Source organism: Callithrix jacchus, chromosome 12, assembly GCF_049354715.1.
Source record: "Callithrix jacchus isolate 240 chromosome 12, calJac240_pri, whole genome shotgun sequence".
In the NCBI taxonomy this organism is placed as follows: Eukaryota; Metazoa; Chordata; class Mammalia; order Primates; family Cebidae; genus Callithrix; species Callithrix jacchus.
Genome location: NC_133513.1, coordinates 2,683,530 through 2,710,697, shown reverse-complemented (window position 1 = coordinate 2,710,697; position 27,168 = coordinate 2,683,530). Strand labels below are relative to the sequence as shown.

General features: G+C 47.7%; 1 protein-coding gene and 1 long non-coding RNA gene across 5 annotated transcripts in view; both read right to left on the bottom strand.

The window, feature by feature from the left end:
* Positions 1–27,168, bottom strand: part of RAB11FIP3 (RAB11 family interacting protein 3) — a 98,254-nt gene that overhangs the window by 68,867 nt on the left and 2,219 nt on the right. The window lies entirely within an intron of this gene.
* On the bottom strand, positions 633–27,168 carry LOC144578544 (uncharacterized). Its single transcript, XR_013524486.1, has 3 exons — positions 27,034–27,168; positions 26,515–26,619; positions 633–767 (listed from the first exon to the last, which is right to left on the bottom strand). It is a non-coding gene; the product is annotated as an uncharacterized LOC144578544 (long non-coding RNA).

The window sequence follows — 27,168 nt, the reverse complement described above, 5'->3', positions numbered from 1 at the left end:
TTTTTAGAGAGGAGATATCACTACGTTGCTCAGACTGCTCTCAAACTCCTGGGCTCCAGCAATCCCCCCAACTGACCTCCAGAGTAGCTGGAACTGCAGGGATGAGCCACCACGACTGGCTGGAGACCGTTTTTCCCATTTAGTCGGCTTTGCACCAACTACTATGCAAGTAACTTTACGGGAGGTTCTGCCTGGCGGTTTATGCTGCAAGATCCTGCTCAGGGGCTGCTCTAGACGAGTGGACGTCTTTCCTTTCAACCGGGGGCGTGGGCAAGGAACAAAGACCCGCCTGCTGGATGCCTCACCCACCTGCAGTGATGGGTCCTGCTCAGGGGCTGCTCTAGACGAGTGGACGTCTTTCCTTTCAACCGGGGGCGTGGGCAAGGAACAAAGACCCGCCTGCTGGATGCCTCACCCACCTGCAGTGATGGGTCCTGCTCAGGGGCTGCTCTAGACGAGTGGACGTCTTTCCTTTCAACCGGGGGCGTGGGCAAGGAACAAAGACCCGCCTGCTGGATGCCTCACCCACCTGCAGTGATGGGTCCTGCTCAGGGGCTGCTCTAGACGAGTGGACGTCTTTCCTTTCAACCGGGGGTGTGGGCAAGGAACAAAGACCCGCCTGCTGGATGCCTCACCCACCTGCAGTGATGGGTCCTGCTCAGGGGCTGCTCTAGACGAGTGGACGTCTTGCCTTTCAACCGGGGGCGTGGGCAAGGAACAAAGACCCGCCTGCTGGATGCCTCACCCACCTGCAGTGATGGGTCCTGCTGGGAAAACGAAGTCCTTCGAGTAAATCTCATGTCTCTTTTCCTGACGACTTAAAAGGTACGGTGTGTTTATCTCTACACTGAAATTTGGAAGGAAGACAGGAAGCTGAATAATACAAGTTTTCCTACTCTGAATGTGCTCACTGGCAGCTCCGTTTTTCTGTTTGAAGTACAAAAACAGGTTCCTTCACTGGGCGCGGTGGTACGCCTCTAATTCCAGAACTTTGAAAGGCTGAGGTGGGTAGACTGCCTGAGCTCAGGAGTTCAAGACCAGCCTGGCAAACATGATGAAACCCCGTCTCCACTTGAAAAAATGCGCTGGCAGACTCCTATAATCCCAGCTGTTTGGGAGGCTGACACAGAAGAATCACTTGAACCAAGGAAGCAGAGGTTGCAGTGAGCCAGGATTGTGCCACTGCACTCTAGCCTGGGCCACAAAAGCAAGACTCTACCTCAAAAAAAAAAAAAGAGCTTCCTAACTCAGAGAACGGCTCTGATTACCATGATGAAGAACTGATTCGCTTTCCCTGGTTTAGAGGGGAAGGTTTAGAAAAGTCTAGAATAAAAGCACTGTGCTGGTCTGACATGGAAAAGGCCTGTCCCCAAAGAAGCACTTTCAGGAATCCACTTTTATCCATCAGAAACAGATGTGTCCAGGCCAGGCGAGGTGGCTCATGCCTGTAATCCCAGCACTCTGGTAGGCCAAGGCAGGTGGATCACGAGGTCAGAAGTTCAGGAGCATCCTAACATGGTAAAACTCCATCTCTATCAAAAATACAAAAAAAATTAGCCGGGCGTGGTGGCAGGTGCCTACAATCCCAGCTACTTGGGAGACTGAGGAAGGAGAATCGCTTCAACCTGGGAGGCGGAGGTTACATTGAGCCAAGATCATGTCACTTAAGGCCTGGGAGACAGAGCGAGGCTCCATCTCAAAACAAAACAAAACAAAAGTCCGGGCACGGTGGCTCACGCCTATAAACCAAGCACTTCGGGAGACTAAGGCAGCCGGATTATGAGGTCAGGAGTTCGAGACCAGCCAGGGAAACATACTAAAACCCTGTCTCTACTAAAAACAAAAAAATTAGCTGGGCATGGTGGCTCACGTCTGCAGTCCCAGCCACTAGGGAGGCTGAGGCAGGAGAATTACTTGAACCCAGGAGACTGAGGTTGGGGTGAGCTGAGAACATGCCACCGCACTCCAGCCTGGGTGACAGGCTGAGACTTCGTCTGAAAAAAAAAAAAAAACAGCACAGAGGCTCACCGCTGTAATCCCAGTACTTTGAGAGGCCAACATGGGTGGATAATGAGGTGAGGAGTCTGAGACCGGCCTGGCCAACGTAGTGAAACCCAGTCCTACTAAAACTACAAAATTTGGCCAGGCATGATGGTGTATGCCTGCAGTCCCAGCCACTTGGGAAGCTGAGGCAGGATAATCCCTTGAACCTGGGAGGCAGAGGCTGCATTGAGCAGAGATCACACCACTGCATTCCAGCCTAGGCAACAGAGCGAGATTCTGTCTCAAAAATAAATAAATAAAATAAAATAAATAAAAAGAAACAGGTATGTCTGCCCATCAGTAGAAAGACGCCTGCTCAGCACCCAGCTCAAAGTCCTTCTTTGTTGCTTTTTTTTTGTCACCCAGGCTGGAGGGCAATGACGCAATCTCAGCTCACTGCAACCTCTGCCTCCCGGGTTCAAGCGATTCTCCTGCCTCGGCCTTTTGCGTAGCTGGGATTACAGGTGCCTACCACCACACCCAGCTAATTTTTGTATTTTTAGTAGAAACAGGGTTTCTTTTTTTTTTTTTTCACCTGGGTGCAGATGGGCTAAGGCCAAAAAGGGTGTTAGCCGAGACAGGGTTTCGCTATGTTGGCCAGACTGGTCTCAAACTCCTTACCTCAGGTGATCCACCTGCCTCGGCCTCCCAAAGTGCTGGGATTACAAGTGTGAACCACTGCACATGGTCTTTTGTTTTTTGTTTTTGAGACACAGTCTTGCTCTGTTGCCCAGACTGGAATGCAGTGGTGTGATCTCAAGTCACTTACAACCTCCACTTCTCAGGTTCAAACAATTCTCCTGCCTTAGTCTCTCAAATAGCTGGGATTACAGGTGCACGCCACCACGTCTGGCTAATTTTTTGTATTTTTAGTAGAAACAGGGTTTCACCATGCTGGCCAGGCTGGTCTCAAACTTCTGACCTCAAGTGATCCACCTACCTGCCAAAGTGCTGGGATTACAGCCATGAGCCACTGCTCCCGGCCAATTCCTTTGTATTTTTAGTAGAGATAGGGTTTCACCATGTTGGCCAGGCTGGTTTCGAATTCCTAACCTCCAGTGATCCACCTCCCAAAGTGCTGGGATTACAGGCATGAGCCACCGTGCCCGGCCCAAGTCCTTCTAATCACAGCGACAGGCTACTTCTTCATGAAGAGAATGTGACGCTCCTCCACGGCACAGCTGCCCCTCCCTGACCCCTTTCCACCTTTCCACCTTTCCTGGGATTCGGTAGGCTGCTGCTCTCCACCCCACTCTGTGTTTGAAAAGCTCCCTGGCACAGGAAGGGTGGGGAGGGTGAGGTGCAGTGGGATGTGGGATGGTCGGAGGGGAAGAAGGGGTGGCTGGGGGCAGGGTGCTGACTCCATGCTAATTCTGTTAACAGCATTACTCGAATGAAACGCGCATGCCACAAGCTCGCCCGTATGAAGCGTACAATTCAGTGGTTTTTAGTATATTCAGAGCTGTCCCCATGTTATTTTAAAGGAGACTTAAAATGCACGAGAATACTTGGAAAATAGACAAGTGGATACACTCAAGCTTTCAGCAAACACACTGAGGAAATAAAAGAATGTATGAAAGTAGTCAAAGAATGCACACATTCAACCATGGCAGGCACATCGCTGCGGGAAAGAGCAGGCCGTGGGGCTCCGTTATGCACTTCAGGTCTGGTGCCTGCAAAAGCAGGTGTGTGCCCCAGGCAAGGGAAGGTGAGCAGCTCCTGGGCTGCTCCTGGCCCATGGCCCCCCACAGGGCTGGCTCTCTCCCTGGGGGTAATGAAACACTCCCTTAGTGGCTCTTCTCTAGAACACGAGCTAGCTGGGAATCCTTAGCTCACAGAACTCCGTTCCCGCTTTGCTTTCAAGGTCAGCATGCCCTCTAATCTAGAGATGCCACTCAGATCCTTAGTCCCTCCCCTGTACACAGCAAAGAAGTGGAGCCCTCACCCACCAGCCCAGCCAAGCCCCGCTGCGTTGTCCTGGGCAACAGCAGCCCGCATGGGGACCCCTCAAGTCCTGGCTCAGACCTAGACCCCTGAGCAGAAGTAAGGGAGGAAGAAAAGTAAACTAAAAGGGTGCCCACTTGGTTGGGTGCGGTGGCTCCCATTTGTCATGCCAGCACTTTTGAAGCCAGGGGTGGGGATCACTTGAGCTCAGGAGTTTGAGACTGGCCTGGGCAACACAGTGAAACAAAAATACAAAAAATATCTACCAAAAATACAAAGAAGTAGCTGGAGCTGGGCATGGTGGTGCATGCTTGTGGTTCCAGCTACTTGGGAGGGTGAGACAGGAGGATTGCTTTAGCCTGGGAAGCAGAGGTTGCAGTGAGCCAACAGCACTGTACCACTCACTCCAGCCTGGGCAACAGAGTTTTTTTTCCCCGCTCAGGAAAGAAAAAAAAAGGTTGATGTGCTCGGTAGGCAGGTGGCCTGGGTAGTGACCTGGCTTCCATGTTGTCAAGGAAGGGATGCCAGGACTACACCACAGCAGCAGGCAGAATTCTAACAGGGTTCCCAAGAGAGTCTCTCTCTTATTTATTTATTTTTTTTTTCTGAGACAGAGTCTCACTGTCGCCCAGGCTGTAGTGCAGTGGCGCGATCTTGGCTCACTACAATCTCCACCTTCTGGGTTCAAGCAATTCTCCTGCCTCAGCCTCCCAAGTAGCTGAGACTATAGGCGTTGCACCATCACCCAGCTAATCTTAGTGTGTGTGTCTGTATTTTTAGTAGAGACGGGGTTTCACCATGTTGGCCAGGATGGTCTCGATCTCCTGACCTCATGATCTGCATGCCTCGGCCTCCAGAAGTGCTGGGAGTACAGGTGTGAACCATTGCACCCGGCCGAGCCCCTCTCTTCAGTGTAGGCAAAGCCTGTGCATATGGTGAGACAGTCACAGTGATTATGTTAACTTAATCTTTAGAAAAAAAAACTTTTTGTGCAATGGAGTCTCACTGTCGCCCAGGCTAGAGTGCACTGGCACAATCTCAGCTCACTGCAACCTCCGCCTCCCAGGTTCAAGCAATTCTCCTGCCTCTGTCTATAGCAGCTGGAACTACAGACACGTGCCATCACGCCTGGCTAATTTTGCATTTTTAATAGAGATTGGATTTTGCCATGTTGGTCAGCAGGTCTTGAACTCCTGACCTCAGGTGGGTGATCCACCCACCTCAGCCTCCCAAAGTGCTGGGATTATAGCCATGAGCCACTGCGCCCAGACTACAACATTTTTACATTTTATTTTGTATGAGAAAGGGTCTCCCTTGTCACCCAAGCTGGAGTGCAGCAGTGTGGTAAACATAGCTCACTGTAGCCTCAAGATCCTAGGCCCAAGCAATTCTCCCACCTCAGCCTCCGGAGTAGCTGGGACTACAGGTGTGGGCCACCAGGCCTGGTTGTGGTTATGTTATCTCAAGACTCCACTGTAGTAGCCTGTAAGCTGCCATACCTGGGAGGGCCATGTGGTCGTTCCTGAGGGTTCTCTAGGACCTAAGAGCCACTACTGGCCAATGGCCAACCAGCAAACAGGGTCCTCGGTTCTACAACTCAAGGAGCTGAATTCTGCTGAGCACCCGAATGAGCGTGACACTCTGTCCCACCTGGTGGCAGTCCTCTAAGATGATGAGCTGTGGATGCACGGGACTGTGTGTTCCAGGCAGAGGAAACAGCCACTGCACCGGCTGGAGGAAGATGTGTGCCTGTGGTATGTCGGGAACAGAGTGGAGAGCAGGGGCGGGAGCAGCAGCAGGAAGTGAGCTCAGAGGGGCAACGGGGCCAGACTGCACTTCGAGGAGGGCTTTGGTAATCCCACATTGTCTGAGACTACCAAGGTCCTCCCCGACCACCTCTGGTGGTCTGAGTGGACAGACCAGGTCCTGGCTATCTTTGGGGGGCATTATTTGGTCTACCACAGCCATCTTACTTTTTAAACTTGAGGTACAATTTCCATCCTGTTGTTTTATGTGTTTATTTTTTTGAGATGAAGTTTCCCTCGTCACCCAGGGTCAAGTGTAATGGCGCCATCTTGGCTTGCCGCAACCTCCCAGGTTCAAGCAATCCTCCTGCCTCAGCCTACCAAGTAGCTGGGACTACAGACACATGCCGCCACACCCAACCGATTTCACCAAGTTGCCCAGGCTGGTCTCAACCTCCTGGGCTCAAGCAGTCCACCCACCTCAGCCTCCTGAGCAGACAGGACTATAGGCGTTAACCACCCAGCCTGGCCGAGTTTAGTCTCCCACGTACACCAGTCGTGTTGACTTCCGTTTAATATCATAAATGTGTTTACGGGGCCGGGCACGGTGGCTCAAGCCTGTAATCCCAGCACTTTGGGAGGCCGAGGTGGGTGGATCACGAGGTCAAGAGATCGAGACCATCCTGGTCAACATGGTGAAACCCCATCTCTACTAAAAACAAAAAATTAGCTGGGCATAGTGGTGAGTGCCTGTAATCCCAGCTATGCAGGAGGCTGAGGCAGGAGAACTGCCTGAACCCAGGAGGTGGAGGTTGCAGTGAGCTGAGATCGCGCCATTGCACTCCAGCCTGGGTAACGAGCGAAACTCCGTCTCAAAAATAAATAAATAAATAAAATAAATGTGTTTACTTCTCCTGCGGCTAATCTTCTAGTGGAGAATTTCCTTTTTACTAGAATAATGTTTCTGAAAATGTAACAGAATTCATGGGCAAAACGACTCATTCTAGGAAACAATCTTTAGGAACACATCTATTTTGTTATTCAACACTTTGGAAGGCTGTAAATTCAGTTTATCTAAAACGCTTAGGAAAAAGCTGAAATTGTGGTCCATCTTGTTCACTGTATTCGAACTGAGCAAAATGAGAACAGTGCCTGGCCTGCAGCAGGTGCTCGGTAAACAAGGGCTCAGAAATCTGATTTCTACAATAATTTTTTTTAATTAGCAAGGTGCAGTGGTACACACCTGTAGTCCCAGCTACTCAGGAGGCTGCCACTGTGCCATTGAACTCCAACTTGAGTGACAGAGCGAGACCCCATCTCTCTGTCTCTCCTTTTTTCCTTTTTGGAGACAGGGTCTTACTCTACTACCCAGGCTAAAGTGCACTGGCACAATCATAGCTCACTGCAGCTCAAGTGATCCTCCTGCCTCAGCCTCCTAAGTAGCTGGAACTACAGGCATGTGCCATCACACCTGGCTAATTTTTATATTTTTTGTAGAAAGAGGGTCTCACTACATTGCCTGGGCTGTTCTCGAACTCCTGATCTCAAATGATCTGCCTGCCTTGGCCTCCCAAAGTGCTGAGATTACAGGAGTGAGCCACCACACCCAGCCTAAACCCAATCCTTTAATAGAGACGAGGTCTCCCTATGTTACCCAGGCTGCTCTCAAACTCCTGGCCTCAAGCGATTATTACTTTGGCCTCTCAAAGTGCTGGGATTACAGGTGTGAGCCATGGCACCTGGCCAGAACCTAATCTTGAAAGGACTACAAAATTCCAGGAGCTCTAAAATTAGGAGCGTGAGACCTTGCTGAATAAAGTAACTGCAGAACTGGTCAAACAGCTATGACTATCATAATTTCTTTTTTAATTATAAAGAGATCATCCAGCCGGGCATGGTGGCTCACGCCTATAATCTCAGCACTTTGGGAGGCCGAGGCAGGCGGATCACCTGAGGTCAGGAGTTCAAGACCAGCCTGGCCAACATGGTGAAACCCTGTCTTTAAAAAAAAAGAAAGAAAAGAAAAAAGAGATCATCCAACAGTAGAGAAAACTCTTAAGTCAGCACAAAATGGAGATTTTTCAGACCCATTCTCAGCACCATCCTGCCCTCTGCCCTTTCCGAGGACAACGTGACACCAGAACAAAGGTAGTAAAAAGTAGGCATCGCCATGTTCTTATTCCTTACTGAATGATGCAGACTGACGGCCTGTATCGGAAACTTTTAAGAAAGGGTAATACCACAGAAGACAGAAATCCTACAGAAACTCAGGGCGCTGTGTAGGGCTCCGGACTTCAGAGGCTGCCTTGGTTCCACGCACAGGTTGAGAAACAGAGGCCTCACACTGCAGAACGCCACACCACAACGCAGACACACACAGGCACAAAAACACCTGTTTATAACCACACAGAGGAACATCAGCTCAAATCCCACTCCATAAAAATACAAACTAAAACGATGCTGATATGCCATTCTTCTTGTATCAGATTTGACAATACTTTTCTGGAGGACAATTTGGTGATGGAAAATATTTTCTTAAACGCTTTAAAACCTACATATCCATCCCCCAGCAATTCCGTTTTTAAAATTTAAACCTAAGAAAATAATAAATTGTGCAGGAAGATTCAGCTATAAAAAAGCTCATAATTGTAAAAAAAAAAAAAAAAAAAGAAAAACCTAAAATATCAAAGAGAAATAGTCAACTTCTATCATATTCATATAGCAGAAAAGCTATTAGCCATTAAGATCGTGCTGCAGGGCCGGGCGTGGTAATCCCAGCTCTTTGGAGGCTATTTGGCCAGGTGTGGTAGCTTACTCCTGTAATCCCAGCACTCTAGGAGGCTGAGGCGGGTGGATCATGAGGTCAGGATTTCGAGACCAGTCTGGCCAAGATGGTGAAACCCCGTCTCTACTAAATATACAAAAACTAGCCAGGCATGGTGGTGGGTGCCTATAATCCCAGCTACTTGGGAGGCCGAGGCAGGAGAATAACTCGAACCCAGGAGGCTGAGGTTGTTGCAGTGAGCCAAGATGGTGCCACCGCACTCCAGCCGGGCCAAACAGGGAGACTGTCTCAACAGCACCACCACCACCAACAAAATCATGCTGCAGAAGCGGATGTGCTGATGCTGAGGTGGTAACGGTACCCTGACTTAACTAGGTTAAAGCTGCTGGTCAGTGATGACTAGTTTTAACTCTCCTGTACAAGGAAACACGTAAAAGCTAGAGGGCTGAAAAATCCACAGTGCTGACGGGATTTTCATGTTCTCTTTCATTTGCATATTTTTATTTTAAGGGTGCATGATCTGTGACGTTTTCCTTCCGAGCTTCTTGCTTTCACTTTAAAGGCACTCACAAACCAATGAGAGCAGGTTCTTGATTCACTTGTTCCAAATGCCAAGACTCCTCCTGCTCGGTATTTCTTAGTCTGCAAGAGAGAGCCAAGTGTTCCTCAGTGCTGACTAAGCCTCACTAACTGCTATTTCTCTTAAAACGCATCACAAGGCAGGCTTCCTGAAGGGGGTTCTTAAAAATTAAATCACCAAAGGGGAGTGTTCTGATGGCTTTTTCTCTTCTTATCAGACTGAATAAGCCATGCTGACAGGGATGCACTTTCTCACAAAAGGGCTTTTCATTTCTAACAGCAAAAACCTCAGCCTTGTTTTTCTTGGATTTTAGTAAAGTAAACCAACCCACCCAACAATGGAATGAAATAAAACTTTGTAAACAAGTGGGAAAAGACGGGGTGAGAGTGGTGGAAGAAGAAAGAAAGAAACATTTGCAGAGATAACTGCTCTAGCACAGTCTGCTCTGATTCTCAGGAGAATTACTCCCAAAAAGAAAGACCTGCTCTCTTTCTGGTTCAAAGGCCATCCACTAAAGCAGCAGGGTGAAACTCCAGCTCCTGCCCACGGAGACACAAAATACCTTCTGCAGATCACATCTCTGTGCTTTGGGACAACTCAGCAGATACTGCCTCTACGTCAGAAAAAAGCAGCATGACACAGAAAAGCACTTCACCCCCGCCTGACCGCCTTCGATTGCTGCCTCAGAAGTAGAGAGCCATGGAAGCATGCAGACACCAGGAACGGCAGCCCAGGTGAGCAGGAGGAAGAGCAGAGAGGCGACCCAGCGCACTCCTGGTTGGCCACTGCGGCTCCTTCTAAAACAGCAAACCCCTTCACGAGGGTTCTAATAACCATCCAGGATGAAAGAAAAGACCTCAGTTGAACTTATAACTCCAACTACCACCCCCAAAATCCCCCGAGACACTCACGATGGGAATAGCAACGCTATTTCAAAGACCGGCATCATAAACTGGCTGCAGTGGCATGGCCCAGGAGTCCCAGCTACTCGGGAAGCTGAGGCAGGAGGACTGTCCAGGAGCTGGAGGCTGCAGTGACTGTGACAGAGCCTGTAAACAGCCACTGCGCTCCAGACTGGGCAACACTGTAAGACCCTGTCTCTTTTTTTTTTTTTTTCCCCCGAGATGGAGTTTCGCTCTTGTTGCCCAGGCTGGAGTGCAATGGCGCAATCTCGGCTCACCGCAACCTCCGCCTCCTGGGTTCAAGCAATTCTCCTGCGTCAGCCTCCCGAGTAGCTGAGACTACAGGCGCGCACCACCATGCCCAGCTAATTTTTGCATTTTTAGTAGAGACGGGGTTTCATCTTGTTGACCAGGATGGTCTCGATCTCTTGACCTCGTGATCCACCCACCTCGGCCTCCCAAAGTGCTGGGATTATAGGCGTGAGCCACCATGCTTGGCCGACCCTGTCTCTTAAAAAAACAGCATGATTAGAGAATGTCATCGTTCAAGAGTTGCGGAATTCCTTCTCTAGGTAGACAAATCTAAAGGACATGGCACGACAGAGCATCAGTCACTTAAGTGCTGTTATTCTGTCACAGAAGGAAGGATGCCTGGTGTGGGAACACAAATGCGTGTCTGCTGGATGGCCAAAAAAGGAGGAGCAGTCCTTTTTTGGGGTGGAAGGCTCCAGCCGGGGGTAGTTGGCCCCGACTCCAGGCTAGTCCCTGTGCACAGGAGGGTTCATGTGTCTGAAATCAATGAACAGAGGAAACCAGAGTACCTAGCATAGCGATTATTTTATTACTGTTACAGGATATTTCAAATAATTAATTGTCATCACTGGTCTAAACGTGGGCCTCTGAATCAATCAGCAGGACTTACTGGAGGGTGACAGAGGGGAAAACTCACCCACTGTGAGAACATGCCAGCGTGCCAACAATGACGGGAAGAGCTCAGGGCCCCTGCTCTGCACACCTGTGGTACGTGTCTGTTTAATTATGGAGACACATAACTCAGGGATCGGGAACATGAGGCTACCGAGTGCCTGGGAATACCAGGTTACTGAGTGCTCAGGAACAGGTGTGAAGAAAAGCAAGACCAGGCATGGCAACTAACACCTGTAATCCCAGCTATTAAGGAGGCAGAGGCAGGAGAATCACTTAAACCCAGGAAGCAGAGGTTGCAGGGAGCCAAGGTTGCACCACTGCACTCTAGCCTGGGTGACAGTGCAAGACTCCATCTCAAAAAAAAAAATAAAAGAAAAATGGACCCAGCTGACCTTCCTGTGTTCTGGAGGATGGCTGGAGGAGCAAGAAGGTGGGACGAGGGCAGCCAGGGGGCCCGTGCCACCACCTGTTCCCACCTCCTCACTTCTTGCCACAGGCACAGCTCCAGCTGCGGCCAACAGGGATGGCAGGGATGCCTTCCTGATCCCCCAGCATGGCTGGTCTCCAGAACTAACATTCCCAGATTCGTCACGTAGCATTTTCAGAACGCTTTCTTCCCATAAGGGATAAAGGAATCTGTATCTTTTGAACATCTTTGTGAGGAAGACTCATCACTGACCTAAGAAACCGCAGGCAGGACATGGCCAGCAAACCAAGGGTTACTACAGCCAAGAGAAAAGCCTTCAGGAAATTCAGGCGCCAGCTGGCCAGGGGTAGCCAAGATGCCCACGAGGTAGGGGAAAAGGGGGGAGGTGGGCAGGGCAGGAGCAACCTGCAGACTCTGGGCCAATCTCAGGGGAGGAACACAGCAGAGGGGCTAGACGAGGTGGCTCGCCCCTGTAATTCCAGCACTTTGAGAGACCAAGATGGGCAGATCGCTTGAGCTCACGAGTTAGAGACCAACCCAGGAAACATGGTGAAGGCCTGACTCTACTAAAAATATAAAAATTAGGCCAGGCACGGTGGCTCACGCCTGTAATCCCAACACTTTGGGAGGCTGAGGCGGGTGGATCACGAGGTCAAGAGATCGAGACCATCCTGGTCAACATGGTAAAACCTCGTCTCTACTAAAAATACAGAAAATTAGCTGGGCATGGTGGTGCGTGCCTGTAATCTCAGCTACTCAGGAGGCTGAGGCAGGAGAATTGCCTGAACCCAGGAGGCAGAGGTTGCGGTGAGCCGAGATCGTGCCATTGCACTCCAGCCTGGGTAACAAGAGCAAAACTCCGTCTCAAAAAAAAAAAACTCGTAAATCTTTAATAAAAAGAAAAATGAACACAAAAATTTATTGTAGTCCAGAAACATTTCCAATTTATGCAATTATAAACCACAGAATGAGACCCTATCTCAAAAGAAAATAAAGTAAAGAAATAAATATTAAATATAAGTCAAACAAGAAGTCCGGGTGTGGTGGCTCATGCCTGTAATCCCAGCACTTAGGGAGACCAAGGCGGGCAGATCACCTGAGGTCGGGAGTTCAAAATCAGCCTGGCAAACATGGTGAAACCCCATCTCTATTCAAAATACAAAAACTAGCCAGGCATGATGGCGCATGCCTGTAATACCAGCTACTCAAGAGGCTGAGGCAGGAGAATCCCTTGAACGCAGGAGACAGAGGCCACAGTGAGCTGAGATAAAACCACTGTACTCCAGCCTGGATGACAAAGTGAGACTCTCTTTCAAAAAAAAAAAAAAACCAGTGGCTCACGCCTATAATTCCCGCACTTTGGGAGGCCGAGGCGGGTGGATCACGAGGTCAAGAGATCGAGACCATCCTGGTCAACAAGATGAAACCCCATCTCTACTGAAAATACAAAAAATTAGCTGGGCATGGTGGTGCGCGCCTGTAGTCCCAGCTACTTGGGAGGCTGAGGCAGGAGAATTGCTTGAACCCCGGATGCAGAGGTTGCGGTGAGCCAAGATTGTGCCATTGCACTCCAGGCTGGGTAACAACAGGGAAACTCTGTCTCAAAAAAAAAAAAAGGCCAGGCATGGTGGCTCACACCTATAATCCCAGCACCTTGGGAGACTGAGGCAGGCAGATTACCTGAGGTTGAGAGTTCGAGACCAGCCTGGCCAATATGATGAAACCCCATCTCTACTCAAAATATAAAAATTAGCCAGGCATGATGGTGTGCGCCTGTAATACCAGCTACTCACGATGCTAAGGTAGAAGCACTTGAACCCAGGAGGCAGAGGTCACAGTGAGCCGAGATAAGATCACAGCACTCCACCATGGATGAAAAAGTGAGACTCTCTCTCAAAAAAAAAAAAAAAAAAAAGGCCAGGTGCAGTGGCTCACGCGTATAATCCCAGCACTCTGGGAGGACTAGGCGGTAAGATCATGAGGTCAGGTATTCAAGACCAACCTGGCCAACAGAGTGAAACCCTGTCTCTACTAAACATAAAAAACTTACCCAGGCATGGTGGTATTAGACTGTAGTCCCAGCTACTAGGGAGGCTGAGACAGGAGAACTGCTTGAACCTGGGAAGTGGAGGTTACAGTGAGCTGAGATCACGCCACCACACTCTAGCCTGGGCATCAGAGCGAAACTCTGTCTCAAAAAGAAGACAGTCACTGCCCTAAAACTTCCTTTCATTCAGGGACAATTGTTATCTTGTTTTAATCCTCCTTAAAAAGTGGTTTATAGGCCAGGCGCAGTGGCTCATGCCTGTAATCTCAGCACTTCAGGAGTCTGAGGCGGGTGGATCTCCTGAGATCAGGAATTCAAGACCAGTCTGACCAATATGGTGAAACCCCATCTCTACTAAAAATACAAAACTTACCCAGGCGTGGTGGCGTATGACTGCAGTCCCAGGTACTAGGGAGGCTGAGACAGGAGAACTGCTTGAACCCAGGAAGCAGAGGTTGCAGTGAGCCAAGATTGGGCCACTGCACTCCAGCCTGAGCATCAGAGTGACACTCCGCCTCAAAAAAAAAAGTCACTGCCCTAAAACTTTCTTTCACTCGCAGGTAACTGTTGTTCTGTTTTAATTCTCTCTAGAAGGTGGTTTACAGGCCACCCTCAGTGGCTCACACCTGTAATCCCAGCATTTTGGGAGATCAAGACAGGCCGATCACCTGAGGTCGGGAGTTCAAGACGAGCCTGAACAACATGGAGAAATCCCGTCTCTACTAAAAATACAAAATTAACCGGGCGTGGTGGCGCGTGCCTGTAATCCAAGCTATTGATAGGCTGAGACAGGAGAATCGCTTGAATCCAGATGGCGGAGGCTGCAGTGAGTCAAGTTCGCACCACTGCACTCCAGCCTGGGCAATGAGCAAAACTTCCTTTTAAAAAAAATAAGAAAAAAAAGAAGGTGGTTTATAATCAGCTATGAAACTCTAGCATGTGGGCTGGGCCTGGTAGCTCATGCCTGTAATCTCAGCACTTTGGGAAACCAAGGCAGTCAGATCATAAGGTCAGGAGTTCAACACCAGCCTGGCCAACATAGTGAAACCCGTCTCTAATTTAAAAAAAAACAAAAAACAAAAAATTAGCCAGGCATGGTGGTGCATGCCTGTAGTCCCAGCTATTTGGGAGGCTGGGCAAAGACAATCTCTTGAAGCCAGGAGGTGGAGGCTGCAGTAAGCTGAGATCACGCCACTGGACTTCAGCCTGGATGACAGTGCGAGACTCTGTCTCATAAAAAAAAAAGAAAAAGAAAGAAAAAACTCTAACAGGTGTTCTTAAATGCAGGTTTCTAATAACTTTTGTAACATTAGAATAGCGGAAACAACTTTCAGAACTCTCATGAAAAGCTGGAATGTTCGTGAATATCAAATAAAAGAGGAATTAACTGAACCAATAGAAAACTGAAGTAATCTTTTTTTTTTTGAGATGGAGTCTCGCTCCATTGCCCAGGCTGAACAATTCTCCTGCCTCAGCTTCCTGAGCAGCTGGGACTACAGGCGCCCGCCACCACACCTGGCTAATTTGTGAATATTTAGTAAAGACAGGGTTTCACCATGTTGGCCAGGCTGGTCTCAAACTCCTGACCTTGTGATCTGCCCACCTCGGCCTCCCAAAGTGCTGGGATTATAGGCTCAAGCCATCCCACCTGGCCCAGGTAATCTTTTGAATTTTGCTTAAATCGTTGCTGATCCTGTTTTGTTTTTCAGAGTCAAGGAAACTTTCCTTTGGAGCTATTTCTAGCTTGTAGCATTTTAGTAAAGCACACTGCTGCTCAACAAGATTTGAAACATTTGTTTCTCTCCAATTTCTCCAGAATTTGGAAAGCAGTTGTGAATATTCTTAAGGAATTATAGTTATTTGCATAAGCACAATAAGAGTCTGTTTTCGGCCAGGCGCGGTGGCTCACGCCTGTAATTCCAGCACTTTGGGAGGCCGAGGCGGGTGGTCAAGAGATCGAGACCATCCTGGTCAACATGGTGAAACCCCGTCTCTACTAAAAGCACAAAAATCAGCTGGGCACGGTGGCGCGTGCCTGTAATCCCAGCTACTCGGGAGGGTGAGGCAGGAGAACTCCTTGAACCCAGAAGGCGGAGGTTGCAGTGAGCCGAGATCGTGCCACTGCACTCCAGCCTGGGTAACAAGAGCGAAACTCCGTCTCAAAAAAAAAAAAAAAAAGAGAGAGAGAGAAAGTCTGTTTTCTTTTGTGACAGGACACAATTGGAGACACTGGTCATTTCATCAAGGCTTTGACTAGAATGGTAAATTTTCATTTAAGGAGTTAACTTACAGAGCCAAAAAAAAGCCTCTTGGGAAACTGGCCTCATGCCTTGCCTACACAGAACCCCAGCAGGTTTATGACCTGTGGTAAGTAAAGAATGTCACTTTCTAGCAGGCCCAGAAGCCACAAGTTACCTAGGGACCTCAAGAGGAAAGAAATGTATCCAACTCATCGGTATCTGAGGGAACAAACCCATCGCAGGGTCAGACTTAAAAAGAGTCTTATCTGAAATTTCTTCTCTTGAATAGAGTTCCATCAAAGCCAATTTCTGAAAAAAGCCTCTGTGAAAAGCAATTACTCTTGCTGCACTTTATACAAATAATCAGGCAACTGGAATAAAGCGAATGTCTTACCATGATTTGTGCAAATGTCTTACCATGATTTGTCCTTAGTAAAAATGGGAAACGGGGGAAATACATACTACATGTTTCAAAAATTATAGTACACTTGTTACTAAATTCATCTCATTAGTTGCTTTTAAGTTTGTTTCTGCAATTTAAAGCTAACCCTGCTTATTCCTGTAAACCAACCAGTGACCTCTGACTACTGCTCAAAAGAAACAAGAGGGATGGGTAATGTAAAAATCTGGATCAGTATTTTAATTATGGGCACATTAAAATCACCTAACAATGCCACATCGGCTTAGAGCCAACAGTCGCCCAGATCTTGAAAGGCCTTCTAATTTAGTTTACTTGGAATAACTTTACTTATTTTGCTTTACTCTTCTGTAATACACTGCTGCTGTAGTATTGGTGCAGGAATACAGAACAAGTTTACTGAGTTTTTTTTTTTTTTTTTTTTTTTTGAGATAGAGTTTGGCTCTGTTGCCCAGGCTGGAGTGCAGTGGTGATCTCAGCTCACCGCAACCTCCGCCTCCCAAGTTCAGGCGATTCTCCTGCCTCAGCCTTCCAAGCAGCTGGGACTACAGGCGTGTGCCACCACGCCCAACTAATTTTTGTGTTTTTTTAATACAGACAGGATTTCACCATATTGGCCAGGCCAGTCTTGAACTCGTGACCTCGGGATTCACCCACCTTAGCCTCCCAAAGTGCTGGGATTACAGGTGTGAGCTAACCCACCCGGCCTACTGAACGTTTTCTTAAACACTTACTAATCTTCCATCTATCACATTCTGTCAAAACTCATGAGTTATAAATGGACCTCAGCATAACAATGGTTTTTCTTTTTTTTTTTTTCTAAGATGGAGTCTTGCTCTGTTGCCCAGGTTGAAGTGCAGTGGCGCGATCTCAGCTCACTACAACTTCTGCCTCCCGGGTTCAAGCAATTCTCCTGCCTCAGCCTCCCAAGTAGCTGGGACTACAGGCACATGTCACCACTCCCTGCTAATTTTTGGTACTTTTAGTAAAGAGGAGGTTTCACCGTGTTAGCTAGGATGGTCTTGATCTCCTGACTTCGTGATTCGCCCGCCTCAGCCTCCCAAAGTGCTGGGATTACAGGTGTGGGACATCACAGCACCATACAGATGCTTTCTAGCTAAGTTCCTCTCTACCCTAAATGCAAAAGACCCTCATAGGCAGAAATATCATCACCCCTATTCAGCCTGAAGAAGTTAGAGAAGATGGATATTCATCCCTCTGTAACCCTTACAATTAAGGGTTCTCTTATAAAGGGAGTGGGGAAATGTCAGAGATGTGTGAGCCAGAGCAACTACCTCTTAAATAGGAGCTAGGTAAAATGAGGCTGAAACCTACTGGGCTGCATTTCCCAACAGTTAAGGCATTCTAAGTCATAGGACAAGACGGGAGGTTAGCACAAAATACAGGTCATAAAGACCTTGCTGACAAAACAGGTTGCAGTAAAGGAGCCAGTCAAAACCCACCAAAACCACCGTGCCCAACCCCTCCTTCTAGCTATTTGGAACAATATATTTCTCAACACTTTGGGAAGCCAAAATAAAAGAATAGCTTGAGGCCAGGAGTTCACCCGGGGAACATAGTGAGAACTTGTCTCTACAAAATAGAAAAATAAGGCTGGTGTGGTAGCTCACACCTGTAATCCCAGGACTTTGGGAGGCCGAGGTGGGCAGATCCCTCGAGTTTAGTAATTTGAGACCAGACTAGGCAACATGCCAAAACCCCAGCCCCATCTGTACCAAAAAATACAAAAGTGACCTGGGCATGCTGGCATGTACTGATAGTCCCAGCTCCTCAGGAGGCTGAGACAGGAGGACCTCCTGAACCTGGGAGGTGGAGCTTGCAGTGAGTGGATAGCATGCCACTGCACTCCAGCCTGGGCAACAGAGCCAGAACCTGTCTCAAAAATAAATAAAACATTAGCTGGGTATGAGGGCATGCCCCTGGAGGCTGAGGCCGGGGAGAATCCCTTGAACCCAGCCCAAGAGTTCAAGACTTCAGTGAACCATGATCACACCACTGCACTCCAGCCTGGTGACAGAGCTAGACTTTGTCTCAAAAAAAAAAAAGCACTAAAGATAAAATATTTATATATTTTGACTCCATTAAGGTGTATATAAAATATACAAAATACATATTGGGGCCGGGCGCGGTGGCTCACGCCTGTAATCTCAGCACTTTGGGAGGCTGAGGTAGACTGATCACCTGGTGTTGGGAGTTTGAGACCAGCCTGACCAACATGGAGAAACCCCATCTCTACTAAGAGTTAAAAATTAGCTGGGTGTGGTGACGTATACCTATACCTGTAATTAATTCCAGTTACTCGGGAGGCTGAGGCAGGAGATTGTGCAGTGGCACAATCTCTTCTTACTGCAACCTCCCACTCCCGGGTTTAAGGGCTTCTCTTGCCTCAGCCTCCCAAGTAGCTGGGACGACAGGTGCACACCACCATGCCCAGCTAATTTTTCTATTTTTAGTAGAGACGGGGTTTCACAACATTGGCTGGGATGGTCTCAATCTCTTGACCTCATGATCCGCTCGCCTCAGCTTCCCAAAGTGCTGAGATTACAGATGTGAGCTGCCAAGCCCAGTCTTACATTTTTTTATTTCTACAGAGTGTAATGATTTTTTTAAAACTAGATTTCCTTCTGTACTGTTTGAATTCTGTGCTATGTGCAAAGGCACTACTTTTCAAAATAACTAAAATCAGTAACATAACAGAAAATATAGCCAGGACCTCAAATAAAAGCAATCCGATCCCACCATACACCCACCCTCTCCTACACACTCATATCTTCCCAGCACACACACATACACACGCACACATACACATGCACACACACAAACCAAACGTACCTTTCTTTTGAGACAGAGTCTCATTCTGTCTCCCATGTTGAAGTGCAGTGGCATGATCTCAGCTCACTGCAAATTCTGCCTCTGGGTTCAAGGTTCAAGAGATTCTCCTGCCTCATCCTCCTGAGCAGCTGGGACTACAGGTGTATGCCACCACAACCAGCTAATTTTCGTATTTTTTATAAGAATGGTGGGGGGGTTTCACCATGTTGGCCAGGATGGTCTCAATCTCCTGCTCTCGTGATCCATCCACCTCAACCTCCCAAAGTGCTGGGATTACAGGCGTGAGCCACCGCACCCAGCCTAAAAGTACCATTAATATTTCTTCGAAACTTCTTTCACTTGTAATAATTCCACATGGTTATAAGTGTGGTATATATTGAGTACATCACCCTATTATAACAACTTACCAGTGCTAATCTAAGTGAGTGCTAATCTAAGTACGTTTGGAGCCTTTATAATTATCACATTTGTGGGCTACATAATAACTTCAGAGAATGCCTAACCCTTTTGTCTGATGTAACTAATGTTAAGACTCAATGTTTCCCAAATTTAAACAAAACAAGTGCTTGGAAGAAAGGCAATCCATAAGCCTGGGGCCCCTGACAACCTTGCCAGACTACCTACAGAGAATTAAACTCTTCCTGCATGTTAGATCCTAAACTAGAAGAGTCCTTCACAATTTTTTTTAATGGAGTTTCGCTCCTGTCACCCAGGCTGGAGTGCAGTGTTGCAATCTCGGCTCACTGCAACCTCCGCCTCCTGGGTTCAAACGATTCTCCTACTTCAGCTTCCCAAGTCGCTGGGATGATAGGCACCTGCCATCAGGCCTGGCTAATTTTCATTTTTTTATTAGAGAGTAGAGTTTAGGCCGGGCGTGGTAGCTCACACCTGTAATCCTAGCACTTTGGGAGGCCGAGGTGGGTGGATCACCTGAGGTCAGGAGTTCAAAACCAGCCTGGCCATCATGGTGAAACCCCATCTTTTTTTATTAAAAAATATATTAAAAAAAAAGAAAAGAAAAAAGAGAGAGTAGAGTTTAGGTTTTGCCATGTTGGCTAAGCTGGTCTTAAACGCCTGACCTAGGTGATCTGCCCACCCCGGCCTCCCAAAGTGCTGGGATTAAAGGCGTAACCACCGTGTCCAGCCATTCTTCACAATTCCGAATCTTCTTGGAAACAAGTAAACTTGAGGTATCCATTAAAGTATACACCTGTCAGGCCAGTGCCTCACGTCTGTAATCCCAGAACTTTGGGAAACCAAGTTGGGAAGATCACTTGAGCAGAGTAGTTGCAGATCAACATGACAAAATCCTGTCTCTACAAAAAATAGAAAAATTAGCCAGGCATGGTAGCACACAACTACAGTCCCAGCTACCTGGGAGGCTGAGATGCGGGGGATCACCCGGGAGGTCAAAGCTGCAGTGAGCCGTGATTGCACCACTGCACTCCAACCTGAGCAACAGAGGGAGACCCTATATCGAAAAAATAAATAATGTATATGCCTGGCCGGGCTCAGTGGCTTATGCCTGTAATCCCAGCACTTTGGGAGGCTGAGGCGGGCAAATCACTTGAGGTCAGGAGTTTGAGACCAGCCTGGCCAACACAGTGAAACCCTGTCTCTACTGAAAATACAAAAAAGTAGCTGGGCGAGGTGGTACATGCTCGTAACCCTAGCTACTCGGGAGGCTGGGGCAGGACTATCGCTTGAACCCAAGAGGCGGAAGTTGCAGTAACCTGAGATCTCGCCATTGTACTGCAGCCTGGGTGATAACAGCAAAACTGTTTCAAAAAATAAAAAATAATATGTATTTTTAAATAAGTAAATAAAGTATACACCTGATATCAGAGACCATCAATTTCAAAAAATTTAGGTATATAATCCAGCAATCCCACTACTGAGATGTATCCAAAGGAAATCCATATACCACAGGGATGCCTGCACCCACGTTTACTGCGACAGCACAGACGTGGAATCAATCTAAGTGTCCACCAGCAGCTGAATGGATAAAGAAAATATGATATATACACAGAAGAAAATACTATTTAGTCGTGTAAAAAGTGAAATCATGTCATTTGCAGCAACATGAAAGGAAACTGAGGTCATTATGTTAGGTCAAATAAGCACGGCTGAGAAACAGAAATATCGCATGTTTTCACTGTTACGTGAGAGCTAAAGAAGTGGATCTCATGGAGGTAGAAGGTAGAATGACAGACACCAGAGGCGGGGAAAGGGGTCAGGGAGGGTAAAGAGAGGCTGGTGAACGGCTACAAACACACAATGAGATACAACAAATAAGTTCTAACGTTCGGGAGCAGAGTAGGGTGACTCAATTTAACAACAATATGTTGTATATTTCAAAATAGCTGGAAGAAGGGATGAGAAACTTTCCCAATATATAAAAATGATATAGAGGATACAGAAGTGACAGATACCCCAGCTTGATCATTACAGTATATACCTGCAACAAACTATCACATGTACCTGTCTCATGAATATGTACAAATATTTCTATCAATTAAAAAGAAACAGGGGCTGGGCATGGTGGCTCACACCTGTAATCCCAGCACTGTGGGAGGCAGAAGCAGGTGGATCACGAGGTCAAGAGATCGAGACCATCCTGGTCAACATGGTGAAACCCCGTCTCTACTAAAAATATGAAAATTAGCTGGACATGCACCTGTAGTCCCAGCTACTCGGGAAGCTGAGGCAGGAGAATCACTTGAACCCAGGAGGCAGAGGTTGCAGTGAGCTGAGATCGTGCCACTGCACTCCAGCCTGGTGACAAAGTGAGACTCCGTCTCAAAAAAAAAAAAAGTAAAAGAAACAGGTCAGGCCAGGTGTGGTGGCTCATACCTATAATCCCAGCACTTTGGGAGGCAGAGACCAGCAAATCATGAGGTCAGGAGATCAAGACCATCCTGGCTAACACTGTGAAACTCTGTCTCTACTAAAAATACAAAAAATTAGCTGAACATGGTGGCACACGACTATAATCCCAGTTACTCAGGAGGCTGAGGCAGAAGAATCGCTTGAACCTGGGAGGTGAAGGTTAAAATGAGCTGAGATCACACCACTGCACTCAAGCCTGGGTGGAAGATCGAGACTCTGTCTCAAAAAAAAGTTCAAGACCAGACTGACCAACATGACAAAACCCTGTCGCTACTAAAAACACAAAAAGTTAGCTGGAGTGCGCCTGTAATCCCAGCTAAGTAGCTGAGGAAGTGTGAGGCAGGAGAATTGCTTGAACCCAGGAGGCAGAGGTTGCCGTGAGCCAAGACGGCACCAATGCACTCCAGCCTGGGCCACAAAGCAAGACTGTCTTAAAAAAAAAAAATAAATGTGTGTGCCTATAATCCCAGCTACTCAGGAGGCTGAGGCAGGAGAACTGCCTGAACCCAGGAGGCAGAGGTTGCGGTGAGCCGAGATCCCGCCACTGCACTCCAGCCTGGGTAACAAGAGCAAAACTCCATCTCAATAAAATAAATAGATAAATAAATAAATGAGATAAAGATGCCGGGCACAGAGGCTCATGTAATCCCAGCACTTTGGGAGGCCGAGGTGGGTGGATCACAAGGTCAGGAGCTTAAGACCAATCTGGCCAAGATGGCGAAACCCTGTCTCTACTAAAAATACAAAAAAAAATTAGGTGGGCATGGTGACAGGTACCTGTAATCCCAGCTACTCGGGAGGCTGAGGCAGGAGAATCGCTTGAACATGGGAGGCGGAGGTTGCAGTGAGCTCATGTCATTAAACTCCAGCCTAGGCAACACCGAGATTCTTGTCTCAAGAAAAAAAAAAAAAAAAGGCCCAGCACAGTGGCTCACGCCTGTAATCCCAGCACTTTGAGAGGTCAAGGCAGACAGATCACGAGCTCAGGAGTTCGAGACAAGCCTGGCCAACATGGTGATACTCCGTCTCTACTAAAAACACATAAAATTAGCTGGGCATGATGGCACACGCCTGTGATCCCAGCTACTCGGGAGGCTGAGCCAGGAGAATCGCTTAAACCCGGGAGGTGGAGGTCGCAATGAGCCGAGATTGCCCCATTGCACTCCGGCCTGGGTGACAGGGCAAGACTCCATCTCAAAAAAAAAAAAAATAACAGGTCAAAAAGCAGATTTAAAGCAACACGCATGGAAATCATAACATTTATGTATAATCCAGCAGGTATTACATACATTTTAATTTACACATTAAATGTTTAAGTAATTACCTCTTACTTATTTTTTGAGACAAAGTCTTGCTCTGTCGCCAGGCTGGAGTGCAGCGGCACAATCTGGGCTCACTGAAACCTCTGTCTCCTGGGTTCAAGCCATTCCCCTGCCTCAGCCTCCTGAGTAGCTGGGACTACAGGCACCCGCCATCACTGCTCACACACACACATGCTCACTCTCGTTCACACACACTCGCCTTCACTCAGACTCCAGGCTAAGACACTAGAAGTTATACAGGAGCAAACAAAAGGTGATGGCAGCCTGGATGCTGTGGTTCATGTCTGCAGTCCCAGCATTTCGGGAGGCGGAGGCAGGAGGGTCACCTGAGCTCAGGAGTTCCATAATATGCCTGGGCGGTATCACCACACTATACTTCGTCACCACAAAAATGATTTTTTTAAATTAACAGAGCACGGTCATGTGCGCCTACAGTCCCAGCTGCTCAGGAGGCTGAGACGGGAGGATCTCTTGAGCCTGGGAAGTGGAGGTTACAGTGAGCTGAGATCTAGCCACTGCACTTCAGACTGGGTGACAGAGTGATATCCTGTCTCAAAACAAACAAATACACAAAAAAGGGGCAGTCAAATATCCCTAAGAACTTCCTACTGCCAACAGTAGAGGTACAAAAATTTTTTTAATCTCAAAAAAAACAAACCAACAGGTGGCAGGTGGCTCACGCCTGTAATCCCAGCACTTTGGGAGGCTTAGGAGGGCGGATCATGAGGTCAAGAGAGCGACACCATCCTGGTCAACATGGTAAAACCCCGTCTACAAAACTTAGCTGGGTGTGGTGGTAGAGCACACCTGTAGTCCCAGCTACTTGGGAGGCTGAGGCAGGAGAACTGCTTGAACGCAGGAGGCGGAATTTGCAGTGAACCCAGATCACACCACTACACTCCAGCCTGGTGCCTGCTGACAGAGCGAGACTCTTTGTCTCAAAAAAACAAACAGGCGGGGCACGGTGGCTCACGCCTATAATCCCAGCACTTTGGGAGGCCCAGGCGGGTGGATCACGAGGTCAAGAGATCGAGATCATCCTGGTCAACGAGGTGAAACCCCGTCTCTACTAAGAATACAAAAATTAGCTGGGCACGGTGGTGCACGCCTATAGTCCCAGCTACTCGGGAGGCTGAGGCAGGAGAATTGCTTGAACCCAGAAGGCGGAGGTTGCGGTGAGCCGAGATCATGCCATCGCACTCCAGTCTGGGTAACGACAGCGAAACTCTGTCTCAAAAAAACAAAACAAACAAACAAACAAAAAGGCCGGGCGCAGTGGCTCACGCCTGTAATCCCAGCACTTTGGGAGGCTGAGGTGGACAGATTATGAGGTCAAGAGATCGAGACCATCCTGGCCAACATGGTGAAAACCCATCTCAACTAAAAATACAAAAATTAGCTGGGCATGGTGGTGCACGCCTGTAGTCCCAGCTACTCGGGAGGCTGAGGAAGGATTGCTTGAACCCGGGAAGCGGAGGTTCCAGTGAGCCGAGATCTCGCCACTGCACTCCCGCCTGGCGCCTGGCAACAGAGTGAGACTCTGTCTCAAAATAAAAAAAATGTAGGGAGATCTGAGCATAGACACTTCCTTCAGCAGCCTATTTCTGCAAGTACTCAGGACAGACAATGCCTACCAAGGTTACTGAAGGACATTCTCTGAAAAGAATCAGTGGCTATTAAAATGCAAATGCTTAAGTGACTGTAAAAACAACATGTAAAGTTATAATCTTAAAAAAAAAACAAAGTAATCCTTTCTCCCAACACTCTTAGAATTTATTTTACAATCTCCGCTTCACAATGGGGATGGGCGGTAGTAAACACAAAGTGTTAGTCCTCTCAGTCTGAAGGGGTCCTGTCAATCTCCAGAGACAGTGGAAGCCTTAAAAAGCACCTATTCCAACTTCACACCTAATTCCTGGACCATCTGACTATAAATTCCTGTTTCAAGAAGATATAACCAGAAAGCTCCACTTGCTCCTTTCATCTGCTGATTCCTGCTAACATAACACTGTGTTACATTACTCCACACCTAATCTATCACCAGATGATGTAATTAGATCCAAACACACCATGACATTGCTAAAGAGGGACACAAAAGCCATCTGTATTATGAACAGGAGCTGCTTCTATTAAAAATTCAATCCATTTAAATAATTTAAAATGCTACCTTCATAAACAGATTACACAGAAGACACTGAATATGCTACCTCTGAAAATTTGATAAAAATGAAGATAACTGGCTGGACGAGGTGGCTCATGCCTGTAATACCAGCACTTTGGGAGGCGGCGGCAGGTGCATCACCTGAGCTCAGGAGTTTGAGACCAGCCTGGGCAACATGGTGAAACCCCGTCTCTACTAAAAATACAAAAGACAGCTGGGTATAATCCAGTGCCTATAATCCCAGCTACTTAGGAGGCTGAGGCAGAAGGATCACTTGATCCAGGGAGGCAAAGATTGCAGTCAGCCAAGATCCTGCCATTGCACCCCAGCCTTCGTGACAGAGCAAGCAAGTCTCCATCTCAAAAAAAAAAAAATTAAGATAATCTAGTTATCATGAAGACAGTAATGTGACTTGTCTAAGAGTCTCTCATGTGATCAGTAGGTCGAAATCTCAAGGTGGAAAGTACAAAAACTTATGATCTTGTTATTATCCAGTTATCTGAACTGTTGTAGGGTTTTTTAAAAAAAATCACAGATTTTTTTTTTTTTAAGACGGGGTTTCGCCATATTGGTCAGGCTGGTCTCGAACTCCTGACCTCAGGTGATCCACTCACCTCAGCCTCCAAAAGTGCTGGGATTACAGGCATGAGCCACTGCGCCCAGCCTAATGTTTTTAAAAGAACTGTTTAGCACTGAAAAAAAAAGAATAAAAATAAATTAATTAATTAAAAGAATTGTTATCTTGGCGGGGTGCAGTGTCTCACGCCTGTAATCCCAGCACTTTGGGAGGCTGAGGGAGGTGGATCACCCGCTCAGGAGTTCAAGACCAGCCGGGCCAAGATGGTGAATCTCCATCTCTACTAAAAATACAAAAATTAGCCAGGCGCAGTGGTGAGCACCTGCAGTCCCAGCTACTTGGGAGGCTGAGGCAGAGAACTGCTTGAACCCGGGAGGCAGAGGCTGCAGTGAGCCGAAGCTGAGATCGCGCCACTGCACTCCAGCCTGGGCAACACAGCATGACTCTGCTCTCAAAAAAAAAAGAATGGGTATCTTTTGGAAATGTATACTGAAGCATTTATGGAAGAAATGATATAATGTCAGGAATCTGCCTCAGAAATCATCTGGGGGTAGTGAGTGGGGAGTTTACAGATGAACCAAGACTGCTGAAACTGAGCGATGGCTGCAGGGTTACATAACGTGAAAATCAACCTTTCTGTACCCTGTAAATTACCTGCTGCAAAACAGTAGCTTGGCTTGAGGAAATCAAGAGCTCGCCTCCAGCCCAGGAAGCCGGCCCAAGTCCAGGCACTCAGACCATGCCCAGAATTGCTTCTTCCTAAGCCGTCCAGAACAGACAGAAGGAGTAATGTCACAGGAAATCCCTTCCACTTTCCCATCCTCACCAAACCCCGAGTCACCCAGCCCTTGTCCCCAACCTTCAAATTCCACCAAGTGCTGTCAGACTAAGGAATTCTCACTCATTTCTACTTTGTGATGACAAGAAAGCTCAGCCCCAAAGAGCAACCCCAAAGTTTTTCCCGTTGTGATCAATAAGGGAAGCTATGACAAAAGATCTTTCTCAAGAAAGAACTGTATGAAAGTCAACAAGATAAAGTAATATCACAATAGGGATATTGTGAGCCACCGAACTAAGAAGAGCCATCTAAAGCCTCAGGGCCAAAAGACCTAGTTCTACCCCTGTGAGGCTTTGGGCTCTGGCAGAGACCTTTCTGGGTTTCGGGTTTCTCACCTGTGAAGTGGGATGAATCCTGCTTGCCTAGTTACCATCTCAGAGGACTGCGCTGATGATCCAGTGGAAACATACCTGCGCCTCACAGAAGCTCTCTATCAGCGCTGGGTTACGGTAATGAAGAGCAGACGTGGC